Here is a 14653-nt window from a genome sequence, read left to right on the forward strand (position 1 = left end):
GAGTGTTTTGGTGAACTTACCTGATGCAAACCATTCTGTAGGATCCAGGCCTCTTTGAGGTCTGCAAGGGACTATTTTACCTATGGGACTATTTTATCACTCGGGCGTGGCTGAGGAAGAATACTTACCTTGAACTACTTTGGGGGTTATTTAAGCCTCGCCCAGACAGCAGCTCACGCTTCGCGCTGTTCTGCATCTAGCAGCTGGACGCTCACCGTATCTGCTCCTGCATCCTGACTCCAGCCACGCCCGCCTTCATCCTGGAACACCTGAAAAGGAAGGAAAGGAGAGAAAAGGTGAATAAATGAACATTACCTGCTTCTATCCGGATTCCGGAACCATCACGCCGATGACCTTAAGGGAAGACATTTATTTTTAAAAGCGCATCGCATTGCTCGCTGCAGCGCCGCGTTCCACTCAGCTTCACAAGGCACCTTCAGGCTCTTCAGCGACCATAGGCACCATCCGTCGCATTTCTGCGCCTAAGGGCGAAAAGAGAAGAACAAAGGTGAGCGAAGGAACAGATTGAGGAAGGCCTGATTTTCCACCTTAAGACTTACCTGATTATTGCTGGAACAATTCTTCCTCATCTCGGTTCGGCGCCGCTTCTGGGCACTTCCGTACCCCGGCCCCTAATGGGAAAAAAGACACAAGCATTAGTGGACTAATGCAAGGACACTAGAGGAACCATCCATAAAAACTCTCCGGAGTTTACCCCTCGGCGAATCCATTCTTCTACGCAGAATCATCACTCTGCACCTGAAAAAGAGAAAAGACAACGGTCAATAAGGCTTGAACTTTTACAACTGCATACTTACGGCAGCATACCAGAAAAGTCAAGTCAACTTGAATGCTCACCAAATCCGAGATCCAGTGAAGTAACTGTATATCAATGCGCCCCTGCATCAGAAGCAGGATGGAGAGCTCGCCTTTCAGACTCTCAGGTGAGATTCTACGGGGAATCGCAGAAGGGGTTCAAGGAGTGTGAGAAGGGGAAGTGGGAGGCCGACGCATTACCCTGCAGACAGTTAATTCCCTTTTCCATCTACAGAAGGATTCTCTTGCGAGCCAGACAAGCAAGATTTGGGGGTCCGGTCCAGTCCGTCTTCTGAGTCCTGCGCATCACCTTAGAAGAGGACACAGCAGTCCAGAACAGGTCAGCGCCTCCGTGGGAGTCAGGTGAGCGTTACAAGAGGTTCCCACAGGCTTAGAGTGGTTCCTTAAGGTGGCCTCTCTAGCCAATTTGGTTAGGTTCTGTGTCTCCATACTGGGAGGCCTGGGGGTACTGGATACTACTCCTAGAGTTTTTAGTTCATTGCCCAATAGGACTCTCCCAGGCACCTCAGTCTGAACACTGACAGGAATCCTCACTGTCAGGTTATTACACTGAATGAGGGCTGGTAGAATAGGAACCATCTGGAATGGGCATACAGAATGTCTAGTGGGACCTTTGGGTGCCTTAGCCACATCCTCAGGTTTGAAAAAGCTTTCATCCACTACTGTTCTGCTAGCCCCATTGTCTCTCCTGGCAGGAGTATCCTGGCCATTGACAAGAACACTGTCCATATAATATATTTTAAAGTTTTCTGGTAGGGAGTCATAGATTTCCCTATTCTGGCTGCTAACCAGACCCATAGGCTCTAAGAATACAGTGGGCCTCATTCCGAGTACGGCGCTAACCAATGGCGCAATTAACGCCTTGGTTGACGCCGTACCCGGACCGGCAGCGCCTTGGTGGTTGGCGGAATTACCGCCCCATTCCAAGGTTGGCGGGGCGGTAATTCCCCAATCCCCATTTACCCTTCCCCATTCCCATTCTTGCCCCATAGGGCATAATGGGAGTGGGGAAGGCGTCAATTACGCCACCGTAAATTACGGTGGCGTAATTAACATCAAGGTCCCTTAGCGCCATGGTATTTAACGCCTGCTAAAAGCAGGTGTTAAAAGCACCATGGCGCTAAGGGAACTCGGAGTATGGCGGTAAGGGATTACCGCCACCGCTCTCGTTAGCGGTGGCCGCTATCCCTTACCGCCATACTCGGAATGAGGCCCAGTTTCTTGAAGACTCAAAGTGTCTTCAGCAAAGACTTTAATGTGAGCACTAGCCACTTGTACTTCCTCCTCAGGAGTGAAGGCTAAGGAGACTATGCTGATCCCTGCAGGTTTACCCTTACATCTGGGATGTCCTTTGATGTGGTCAGTTGCCCCACAGAGATAGCATGTTCCAAATGCTCTCTGGAATGGTGGCTTGTTCTGACCTCCTTCTGGTTTGTGACCAGAGGGTACACTAGCCTGATGGGGTTTCCCTGATGACTTACCCTGGTTATGTTGTTGTTTGTGGCCCTCTTTGGTATGGGAGGTATTAGAATTCTCTGGATTCACTTTTGGTGGCTGCTTTCCCTCATCCGTTTTCTGAGTGACCCCTGAATCCTTTTGAGTAGCCCTGTTGGCCACCCACAAGTCAGGAGCCTTAGCTAGCTTTCTAGGATCTATTTCCTTTGAATCAGCTAAGTGCTGTCTGAGCTCAGGAGAGCAGGCATCATTAATTGACTCCAACATAACAGATTTCTCATTCCCTAATAAGTGTTCACTCTGTAACCCGTAATCCATCCCTCTAAGTTCTTCAAACTTTCATTCACCCAGGTAGCCCAAGGGGTACCATCATTCTTTTTGAGGGTCCGGAACCTCTTAAGGTACTGGGAAGGGGTCTTCCCAAATCTACCTATCAAAGCTAGCTTCACACATTCATATTCCATCCTATCCACCTCCCCCAACTCCATGACCACATCAGATGCAACAGGGGGGAGTCTAGAGAACAACCAGGGAAGCAACTGATTCCCTGTGATGTCCTGGAGCCCATGATTATACTCAGACATAGCCAACCAATCTAACACATTCAACTTAGGTTCATACATACCCACAATCTCTTTAGGCATCTGGGGTCTTTTCGGACTGGAACTCCTAGAGGATCCCGGGAGAGAAGTATTTTCAACAGACAATTTCTTCATCTCTAGCTCATGCTTGAGCTCCATTTCTCTGAGCCTTAGTTTTTGGTGCTTTTGTTCAGATTGGGCACTAATTCTTTTGAACTCTAATTCAAGTCTCATTTTTTCTAGTTCAATTAATGCAGGACTTAGTGTGGGACCTGACAAAGGTCCAGTAGCCACAGCTTGAGGGGCTAGAGCAGGCAGAGGGCCAGTGGGGACAGTTACATTGGCCTCACATTCCTCTCCCAACTCCATAACTTTACTATCAAAACTTTGATCCATGTTAACTCCATCACTGTTAGTTACATTTGCTGTGGAGGTAGTTTCATCTGAACCACTACCCAGACTTTGGTTTTCTAACAATCTTTCAATAAGTTCAATTTTCTTGCCTTTTACAGGGAGATCCTTACGTCGACAAAGAACTCGTAAACAATCAGCAGTTTTTGCAGAAAGGGACTCCTGGCTGTAACTTTCCATAGTTGACTTGTTAATAAATAGCTTTTATAGTGCTAAGCTTTGTGGTTAGTTGCACTAATGTATCAGAAGCTCTCTAAAATGTATACTCAATACAAATCCCACCGCTGTACACCAGTGTTAGGCAGAATCCTGTGCAGTTCTTTTGGGGAGCACTGCAAAAAAGATTAAGACTAAAGGAGTATGCAGTAAACCCTATTGGTAGCAGTCTGCACCACCCAGATTTAACTGGTAGCTGTGGCTGAGCAGTCAGACTTCTCTCAAGAAGAAAAGGGCAGTATATAGAGTATACACAATAGGGCTAAAAAAACACAGTAGAGCAAACAAACACTGACCAGAGCTTTGTATCAAAAGTATATAATTATTTATTTAAAACACACTTCAGGAAATACACTAGCACTCTAAATCAAAAGCAAGTTAAAACACAGTCAGGTAAAGTATAAACACCTCCCTTGATAACTATTAGACAAGTCAGGGTTAAAACACCACTATTTGTTAAAACAGATGTGAGCGCGTAACCTAGATGGCACTCCAATAGTTAAGTTAAAGGGAGAGAAAAAGGCAGGGCATATAAATAAAACAGCTCCCAACACTTTTAGAAGTTCAAAGCAAGGGAGTAAAGGCAGTATACAGTGTAGAACCAAAGTTCATAGGCCAGGCACACTTTAAATGGAGGAAAGCGAAATGTGCCCAAGATCACACAGTTTAAAATGCACTAAAAGTCTTTGAAGAATGTTCAAAAGAGGTTGGAGTGATTCAATAAGTAAAGTTAGAAGGTCTGGTGCCAACCCAGTTGTTAAGCCAAGGATGTAAGGGTCACCTTTAGCAATCCGTGGAAAGGGAGGCCAGGCAGAACACAGTGCCTTAAAGAGAGAGGAAGCTCCAGCCGTGGCAGTTGTTCCTGGCAGTGGTTGAATCCAGCCGCAGAGTTCCTCGGTTAAAAGGTGCGTTCCTTTTATTTGCGGTGAAAGTGGTGAAGCTTGGCTATCAGGCCGCCAGGGTGCTTGGCACGGGCAATTCGACCAAGAGACATCTTTAGAAGGGGAAAGGGGCAAACTGGTTGATCCCACTAGCTCAAAGGAAGAAGACTCATCCAGCAGAAGATCTTCTCTTGTTATTGGGAAAGTGGTGAATTATTTGCAGCAGGGCTCCACCGGTGGGGTCATCATTGCAGATGGCGCAGCTTCTTCCTTCTTCAGATTCTTAGGTCCTGTGGCAACTTCTGAAGTTCCAGTCCCAAAAGCCCTGCTTTTATGCACAAAACCCCCATTCAACAGCCTAGCTGTCAATCAAACATGCCGGGCAGCTCACCACTGGGCCAATCAGAATAGAGTGCGACTTGAGTTGCTAAGACAACGCAGTCCAGGTGGCCATTTCCAATCCCCACACATCCTGTGGAACCCAGACAGAGTGGCACCATTTGGAGGGCTTCTGTGGAGAATCCCGCCAAAAAGTGGAACAAAAGGCCCGACCTTGGTTGGAGTTACAGAGACGGACACAAACACCATTTTAGAAAAGACTTCTGGCAAAAAGACCCAACCGTTGATTTAATATCAAATAAATAAACCAGCGGTATCTTTAACATTGCACCAAAAAGTGGTGCGTTTAAAATCAATGGGAAAATCCCATAGGAAATATTCTGGTGGAATATTTTGCGTGGTAACCACTGCCACCAGCCAGAAACTCGACAAGGGGGGACTCGACAGTGCCCCCTTGAAAACAGACCCAGGGGCAATTGAATTAACGCCTTCCAGTACTTCCACAATATGATGGTTTGTCCTGGTTCTGTTCACAATTTTGGACTAGTAAAGTCAATGGTGACTTTACATGCCCTGGGAGACAGTAGTCAGTCCCAGGGTATGTAGTCTATGTTTGAGGGTCATTATGACACCCCTATGTTACTGCACTGAGGTGCAGTAACACATACACATACATTGTTGCCCACATGCAGGTGATGCAGGATATCCCCTGAAGAGGTGGCTCCTTACCCCAGTCCGGAACCACAGAACCAGCACGTGGAGGACTTCAATCGTGCACATACATGAACCCGTGTGGTGATTGAGTAAACATTTGGCCTATTGAAGGCACGGTTTCGCTGCCTCAGCAGGTCTGGTGGAGCATTCCTGTACCGCCATGAGAAGGTGGCAAAGATCGTCATGGCATGTGTCATGCTACACAATATGTGTATCAGACGGAATGTGCCCCTGCCCCCTGACGCTGAACTGCAACCACCTGACGATGAGGATGAGGAGGGTGGGGATGGGGTAGCACCTCAGGGAGGCAGTGATGCACAGGAGGGACATGACATGCGTCGGACTCTGATCAACCAATGTTTCTAGCACACACGGATGGGGGGTGTCACATGGAGATGGAAATTGGGGCACTGTGTGTGTCTGGGATATGCACACTGTGGACTGTTCACCAATAAAGCACATATACGCAATGAGCAATGTCCACACATGTGATTTGTGCTCAAGCAAAAATTGTATAGTAAATGTGAATTCAATTAACACACCCACTCTCCCCTCCCCCCTCAACTCCCCAACACACCCACTCCCCCCTGCCCCCTCCCCCCTCAACTCCCCAACACACCCACTCCCCCTCCCCTCACAACTCCCCAACACACCCACTCCCCCCTCAACTCCCCGCAAAAGTGCGTGGATGCCTGTGGTGAAGTGCCTAATGTGGGATTGTTCCACTGGGCGGCCTCTATTGGCAGCCCCCTCTGCCGGCCCCCGGGGCACCCCTGCCAGTACTCCGCAGGTTCCTGCCCGACCTGCGGACGGGGCTGCTTAGGACGCATGTCCCTCATTGTCTGTACAAACTCTGAGAGAACGTGCCGCACCGCGGCAAGTTCGGCACAGATATCCTTGGTGGAGGATTGTATGGCTGCCTTCACAGTCTCAGCACATTTTAGCATTTCCGCCTTTGCACCTCCACATTCGGCCACATGCTGCGTCAGGAGTGAGGACAGTTGGTGTTGGCGTGTTAAGATTTGGTCCAGCGACTCTTGGTTTTTTTGGGCATTGGATAATGCCAGTGGCGTGTTCATTGGGCTGCTCCCCTCCTCCACACCTTCCACTGGGCATGGAGTGGCTGGCCAGGAGTCATCAGGGGATTGCCCATGTGTGCCATCATCATGCAGGCTACATGGGGACTGGTAGGGGGAATGAGGGTGGGCAGTGGGGGGGGCATTCTACGACATCATCATCGTTCCTCACATCACTATCTGAGCAAGCTGCAAAGGCAGCAGTCTCCCCAATCGTGCTGCTTCCTGCAGACACAGTCCCTTCAGTGGCCACCAGTTGTTGGATGTCTGTTGCTGGTGGTACCGTGCTGCTTGCCTTGGTGCTTATCGGTGCCCTGGCCTGTGTTGTGGCCGTTGATTTTGGCTGCTGTGGGGGTTTGTTTTGTCCAGCAGAGGTGGAGGGTTGGTGTGGTGTTACTTCGGCCTGGCCTTCTTGGCAGGTGTGGTGCCAGTGTCTTCCTCGCCAAGGTCCGAATGGGAGCCTGTGGTGGAGCAAAGGAGGGATTGTGTTATTGATGGGTCTGCGGACATAGAGCAGGCATTGTGATGACTGCCATCATTTTGATAACTAGATGGCGCACATTAGAGGCACTGACATACAGGTTGTCTCCCTGTTGGGTGGGAGAAGCATGCAGGAATGTGGGTGCCTACAGTGAGAGTATGCATACTGCATGTGTACAGGGTGTAGGTCAATAATGCCTGTAGGCAGTCTTCTGCTGATGTGTCGCGTAAACCCTATTAGGCAACATTGTGCTTACCTGGACTTCAGAGAGTTTTGCATGGCTTGATTTGAGGCACCTACCTGCGTCACCTGATGTTGGGGCTCCTCTCTCCATTTCTCCGACCCCCTCGATGCTCTCGATGCTAATGGTTGTGGCACATATCTCCTCCCACGGCTGCAATTTTATCGGTGAGTCTGCTCCTCCACCATTTGCCATGCCCAGGTTTCTGTTGGCAGACAGTATACTCCTTACGCGGAGCCGGAGGTCGTCCCACCTTTTCCGGCACTGTCTTGTGGTGCGGGGTGTTGTTCCAACTGCACTGACCCGCTGTGCGACTAAGTCCCATATGGCCTTCTTCCGTGCTATTGCCGGTCTGGACATTTCTGTTGAGAATACAACGTCTGCGTTTTCCTGTAGGGTTTCCGCCAACATGCTGAGCTCTTCCCTAGTGAAGCGCTTCTGCTGCAGCCGATCGCAACTTTTTTAACAACTTTCGACATTCTGACGATGGGTGGATGTGGGTGAAGGTTTGTGGCGGGTCTCGGGGTCAGATGTGCACTGGTTGTGGAGGATGGCAATGGATTGTGTTTTTAAAGATGGCCGCTGTGCTCTTTCCCGTTCCGGTGCGATGGCGCAACTTCCGGATCCGCTTCTTTACGGTCACCGCTAATAGCGGTCACCGCTAGTTGCGGTGATCGCTAATATCGGTGGGTAGGGTGGCGGTGGTGCACCTTGCGCGGCATACGATGCCGGTAGGTGCCGTTTTTGGGACATTACCGGCATGGCGCGGATTACATTACCGGCATGGTGCAATGCTCGTGCCCGAGAGGTCATAATGTACCGCTTTTAACGGTTTCTGGCCAGCACGGACACATTAGTTGCGCCATGCCGGTAATGTCCATTACTTACCGCCTGGGTCGTAATGAGGCCCAGAGTGGGTTTCTTTAGTAGAGGGAGGATTTATCCTGTCATTAGGGTCAATGGGAAGGTGCCTTGAGTTATGGAGCTGTTGATGAACTCCAGGTAGGGAAGGAGAGGTTCTGAGGGGAGAATGGATGCATGGAGGATGCGGTCTGTGTACGATGTGGCTTTGAGGGCAGCCAGGGTTTCTACCAGGTCTTTTGTAGAGGGTGTCTTGAAGGTTGTCCAGGGTGTGGAGATTTCACAAGGAGGGATGTGAGGTGGGTCTGTGGATGCAGAGCTGTTGTCTATGTGCTGGCAAATCTTGCTGAAGAAGGTGTTGATAGCGGTGGAATATTTGATGGAGTGGGTTAGGCCCGGGTCGGGTTGAGGGGTGTCACAGTGCTGAACTGCCTTGAAGATGGCTCTGCTTTTATTGTTGGCTTCAACTATTGCATTCTGAATGGTGGAGGACTTGGCTATGTTGATTAGTTATCAGGGGGTTGCTCAGAGTTCCTTGAGATGCACCAGGTCAGATGTGGTCCTGGAGCAGTGCCAGGTTTTCTCAAGTTTCCTTATGACTCTTTTTCTGAGTTTCAGTTCTTGCGTGTACAAGGGTGCTGACGGTTTCAGTTTTCAGGTGTGTTGTTTCAGAGGCGTTTGGCACTATATGGAGGCTGAGAGGGTGGTGTTTAGTTCTTCCAGTAGAGAGTCACAGTTCGGTTGGGGGTGTTTGGTCCATGTGAGATGGAGGTTGGCAAGGTCTTCTGTGTGGGGAATTTGTTGAAGTACCTAAAGGTTTGTCTGATGTGTATCTGCTGGAAGTGCTTGACTGGGGTGGTGAGCAAGATGTTGAAAGGCACAGGCAGGTGGTCAGACCAGTCAGGTGGGAGAGAAGAGCTGTAGTGGAGGGAAATCAGGTAGAGGATGTTACCTTTCTTGTGCAATGGGTTTTTAATGTGATGTGAGAGACTGAGGGTGTCGAGAAGGCTTAGGAGAGCTTCCTTCAACAGTTTGGCGGTCTTGTTGTCTGGGCGGTTGAAGTCACCTAGGAAGATGTTGTTGGTGTACATGAGGGATATGGTGGTAACCATGTCAGTGAAGTCTTCAATGAAGGCAGTGTTGGGTTTGGGTGGTACATAGATGAGATGTAAGGTGACTGTGTCAGTCGGGGAGAGCAGGAAGTGGCAGGAGAGGACTTAGATGGAGCCAATGTGGTTTACGTCAAGTCTGGTGCAGGGCCACAAGGTCTTGTGGATGACTTGCAAGGCCTTCACCTGTCGTGTTCGGCTAGTCTCTGTGAAGGATGCTATAGTCGTCACGGACAAGGACGTCTAGGATGTGAGTGGAGGTGGGTGTCAGCCAGGTATCCTTAATGAAGATTGCATCAAAGTTATGTTTAGTGATGAGGTTGTGATGTCTGCTGCATGGGTGATAGCTTCGTGGATGTTGGCGAGCATCAACTTCCATGTTGTGGGTGGTGAGAGGTGATGATGGGCTTGAGGCTGATGTGGGTGAGGTTGCTGTATTGCGGAGTCCATGCCTCAGAGGAGGGGCAATGACGTTAGGTGTTGCAGGATGATGATGGGGACTGAGGGAACAAACACAAGTTGATGCCTGCTTATCTGTTGTCTGAGTAGGGGTTTGGTCCCTGGTCCTCCCTCTCCAAACAGGCCCAAACAGGAATTGCTCTTTCTTCGTCTGCCCTTCACTTCAGATACCCGGGCAAGAGACTCCCTTGACCTAAGAGTTAAGATCAGAAAGGAAAAGGCAGGGCTAAGAAGGTGGCTGGGCCTTAGTGATGACATCACTGGAAACGTTAAACACACTGATAACATAATTGATTACACTGTTGATGATATACCTTGCCATTTTCGATGGCTTGTCTAGTACAGGTGAAAGTGAGAATCGGGCAGTTCTTAAATAAAAACAATACTATATCCTTAAAAATAAGTATAGCGGCTGAAATGCTTTATGTGTCTTAACTTTACATCTACCTTTCTTAACTGTAAAATAATATCATTTTTTAGCCATCAGATTGTAACTCTAGCAGCCCTGAGTCAGATTCTAAAGATGAGCATCTCCTTATTGAATAAATTCTAGTTCAGTTATTTGATTTAAACCTCTGTCCTTGAAATACAATAGTGATTCTGCCACTTCTTCAACACTTTGCACCACACCACAGTACTTTAATGACTTCCAACTTGTCCACTCCCCTGCAAGGTCTACCACTACAATATCCTTTGCCGTGATGCACTCTCCTGCAAGGACAAATGCAACTACTAACTACCTCAAGCACTTCTGTGGTAAAGGTTTGTTTCCAACAATTTAGCAATGGCCCTCATTACGGGTCAGGCGGAAACTGTGCCGGTAAAACCGACAGGTAGCTGCCGGACCCATAATGATTTAATACCACCTGACTTGCCGGAATCCCTGGGGGATTATGACCCTGGCTTTAAATGTTAATCCCCATTCCCACTGAGTCCCATCGGACTCAATGGGAATGGGGATCACTATAGCACCGGCACTGGTGCTTCCGTGAAAGTCTGTGGGCAGGTGCCGTTTCACCTGCCAGGTCTGACCTTGGCAGCGGTACGGCACCCGCCTGCAGACCCGTAGTTTTCTGGTCCAGAAACAATGGTGGCAGTAACCTTGCCGGCACATTGTTTCCAGGCCGGCAAACTTGCAATGAGGGCCAATGTCTTTTGATTCACTACATCAACTTTGACTACTTCTTTTGGGAAGACAAGAAACACATTGATGCTGTTTGTTACAAACTTGTGATTGCCACACGCAATGCAGGTTATGCTCCACTCCGTCTGAATATCTCCTGTCAGAAGGGCAGCCTTCCTGACACTCTTGTTTCCCCACTTCCGCATTAACCAAATACTGACAATGATTTTCTCTCACTCTTACACTTATTTGGCAGGGATGTGGTCACTGTGTTGGGTTTATTCCTTTTCCTTGGCCTGAGGTGAGTAGGTCCAGCTCTCTGGGTGTGGAGGGAGACATGGAGATGGGAGTCTGGTGAGTCATTGCTTGCAGTTGTTGCATGGCACTCAGGGAGGTACATGATGGTGATCTTTTTTGCAAGGGTGCTGTCATTGTGTGTGGTGTTTTTCAGTGTGTTGGCCGGAGGTGAGTAGGTGCAGCTGTCTGGGTGCAGAGGGAGACATGGAGATGGGAGTCCAGTGAGTCATTGCTTGCAGTTGTTGCATGGAACTCAGGGGGGCTCAGGGTACAGTCCTTGGGTGCAGGGATGTGTTACCTGCTGCAACCTTGTGTTTTCCTTTCTTCTGAAGCATTCTGCAAGGGGAGACAGTTGTGGCCGTGCAGCAATACAGGGCTTTGGAATGCCTGCACACTACACCTCTGCAATCTAGGCTGGTTTCACCACCTACAGGGAAGTGCATTGCTACATGACTGAGGACAGTGGGAGGAGACTCTCAAGTGAAAAGAGATGCACATCTTTCTTGAACTGAGCATGTACTTTTCTCAATCTGTATGACCCTTGATATGGTGCTGTGTTTTATGAGCTGTATTGTTAATAGGGAATGGAGTAGCCACTCAACGTGTATATTAGGGTGAGACATGCTTAGGGTGGCCAGAGTAGTCCTGACGGGTGGTTGTTCCTGCTTAAATGGTATGCTGTGCCATTCTACTTGTGTTGTCATGTGTCTTGTTGGCTGCATGAGTGCACAATTATTTGTGGTGAGCATGTGAATGTGTTAACATATTTCATTGATTGTGGTGTGTGCTTTTGTGTGAGTGACAAGGATACCACTTGCTATAGATGTTTCATTGGTTTGTGTACTTGGTTTGATGGCTATGTACACACACACACTTTTCCTCTCCCAGACATACATTCTCAGGGTGTTGTTATGGGCAACATGGAATTAGCCCTGAATCATCACCAAAGGGCACCAGGATTGTGGCTTCACAGTGTGTGTGCTCTGCAGTGGCTGCTATTCAGATTAAGGTTTGCACAACCTGATTGCGTGCATCCTGTCCCTGTGCCCTAACACCTGCCAAGTGGATGGGTGATGCCTGTGGCTGAGGGCAATGTCCCTCCTGCAGATCAACCGTTATGCCACGCTGTGTAACAACAGTGTGTAGGACAGAAGATCCCACAATGACCTTGCATACTACTGACGGGGCATATAGCAAAACGCTAGCAAAGTGGTCACAGGAGTGGAAGTGTGACTTAATTACCCTGAACGTGCGCTCCACGAGGGCCTTAGTGGCCATGTGTGCTGAGTTATACCTTATCTTAGTTGGGGGTGGCAGGATTTCGGAATGGCGTGAGCAGGAATGGTGGGAACGTGTAGGCACTGTCCCCTGCAAATGTGGAAATGGTTGCTGCTAGCATTGATTGTCATGGGCTATTATTATTCATGTCATTTGACGGCTTGCATCTGTGTGATAGTTGATACTCATTGATGAACCACGTGTTACCAAAGGTTCCTGATGCCAGGGCCTGGTATATTGGAGAATGGCGGTAAATTATGCTATTATGTGTGTTTCCAGGGAAATTTGCATTTGCATGCTTGGGGGGCTATAGTGCAACACGCATACAATCAATGGCTCCCAGTGCGCATAGAAAGTGTCCTATGCCATAAAGCTCCTGCAATACTCTTTGTCTTTACTGTGGTGTGTGTGGCATGCATATGTGCCTAAGCACATGTGATGTAATGCACTGGGATTGCCTGGCCTGTGATATGAACCCAACAATGGTAGAAGTTTGTTGGACTGAGCCCGCAGCCAAAAAATGTGGAACTGTCAGCACCTTCTCCAGGGGGGGAGTGCATGGGAGCAGATTGTGGGTGATGCAAGGTCTTCCTCCCACTCCCTGACCAGGTCTAGGATGACATGGGGAGGGAATTTGTACCTTGCATACACCTCATCATATTGCATCCCAAAAAGAAATGAGTGAGGATGGAAATCCTGCCACTCACCACCCTCCTCCTCCTTCTACCATGAACATGTGTGATTGCTGCCACTACAGCGGGATTCAACCTGGAAGTGCAATTTTGTAATGGTGTGCATTGTGTGCTTTTATACGTGGCCTTTGTGCTTTGTACATTGCATCGCGTATCATGCAATCACGAGGTTTGCGTGTGCCATTTTTTGCTCCCGGAAGTTGCGGTTAGTAATCCGTTAATTGGGTTATGTTTGCACTTCAGTAGGAATGTTGGCTTTTTACGCGGCTCTTCCCTCAACACACCCACATTATTCCTCGTTCTTCCTCATTTTGCGCAAAGAATGGGGAATATGCATGGTCCGCCCCTATTTTTTTCTTTGCACTGGCCCTTCTCACCCTTTGCACCGTGTGTCACGCAAAGTACTCAGCACCACACCTATTAGGTAAGGACTCACGTAAAGTGAGTGCAGACCCACGCAAGGGCCTATCCTTGAATCGCCAACATGACATTTGTGCGCCACAAAGTAAATTCTTTCAGCACATAGTGCCTTGGTGGCATGCAAAACTTTCTATGAATCGGGCACAAGGTTCAAGGAAACAAACTTCCACAAATGTAAGTCTTGTATAGGGAGACAAATTGGGCCTCATTACACGGACGACGGTAAGGGTTAACGGTCACCGTTAATGGCAACGGTGACCGTTAACCCTTACCGCCGTACTACGAGGTCCCTTTGCGGGTTGGAGGATTTAACGCCTGCTTCTTGCAGGCGTTAAAATCCAACCCGCTAAGGGACCTCGGAGCTAATTACGGCACCGCAAAATTGCGGTGCCGTAATTAGCGCCTTCCCCATTCCCATAGAGCCTTATGGGGCAGAAATGGGAATGGGGAAGGGCAATGGCGGAAGGGGGATTTACCGCCCCTCCAACCTTGGAATGGGGCGGTAAATCCCCTTTCCGCCAAGGCGGTGCCGGTATTTTACCGGCATGAGCCATGGCGCTAATACCGCCTACCGTGTAATGAGGCCCATTGTGCTGCTTGAGTGTAATCTTATATAGTGAGAAACATCTGCTGACACACTCATAAAAACCGTAGAGGGTGGCAATCATCCTACAAAATGAACAGCAAAACAACTCACACTAGTCAATTAACTTACAAGTAAAGAAAAAATACGTTTTCCTCTTTAAAAATAAATGAGGAAATCATTGGAGAATTATTTCTTTTACACAAAAGTAAAATGTACCATCTTTAAAAAGTTAAAAACCGTAAATGTTGGCAATATCAATGTTAAGATTTAGTTTATTAGTAAACGCAAACTATAAAATAAAAACAGCATTTTTGTAATCTTAACTCACCCTCTTTACAACAAACACAACCAACAAACCAACAGACATTATAATCATGCAATATGGTTTAAAAATACAGTGATAAGAAACGCTTTAATTTAAATCACCTGAAAATGTTCACCCTCATTTACTAAAATCACTTCACCAAAACAAAAAATACTCTTAGCATCACCTTCATACGACATTCCACACCACAAAACTAACATTTACGTGTGAAGTACAAACAAGTACACAAACAATAGCAATGTACAAACAGAAGACAAAATAATATTCCCAC

Source organism: Ambystoma mexicanum, chromosome 13 (assembly GCF_040938575.1).
Source record: "Ambystoma mexicanum isolate Mex_15411 chromosome 13, UKY_AmexF1_1, whole genome shotgun sequence".
NCBI classification, from domain to species: Eukaryota; Metazoa; Chordata; class Amphibia; order Caudata; family Ambystomatidae; genus Ambystoma; species Ambystoma mexicanum.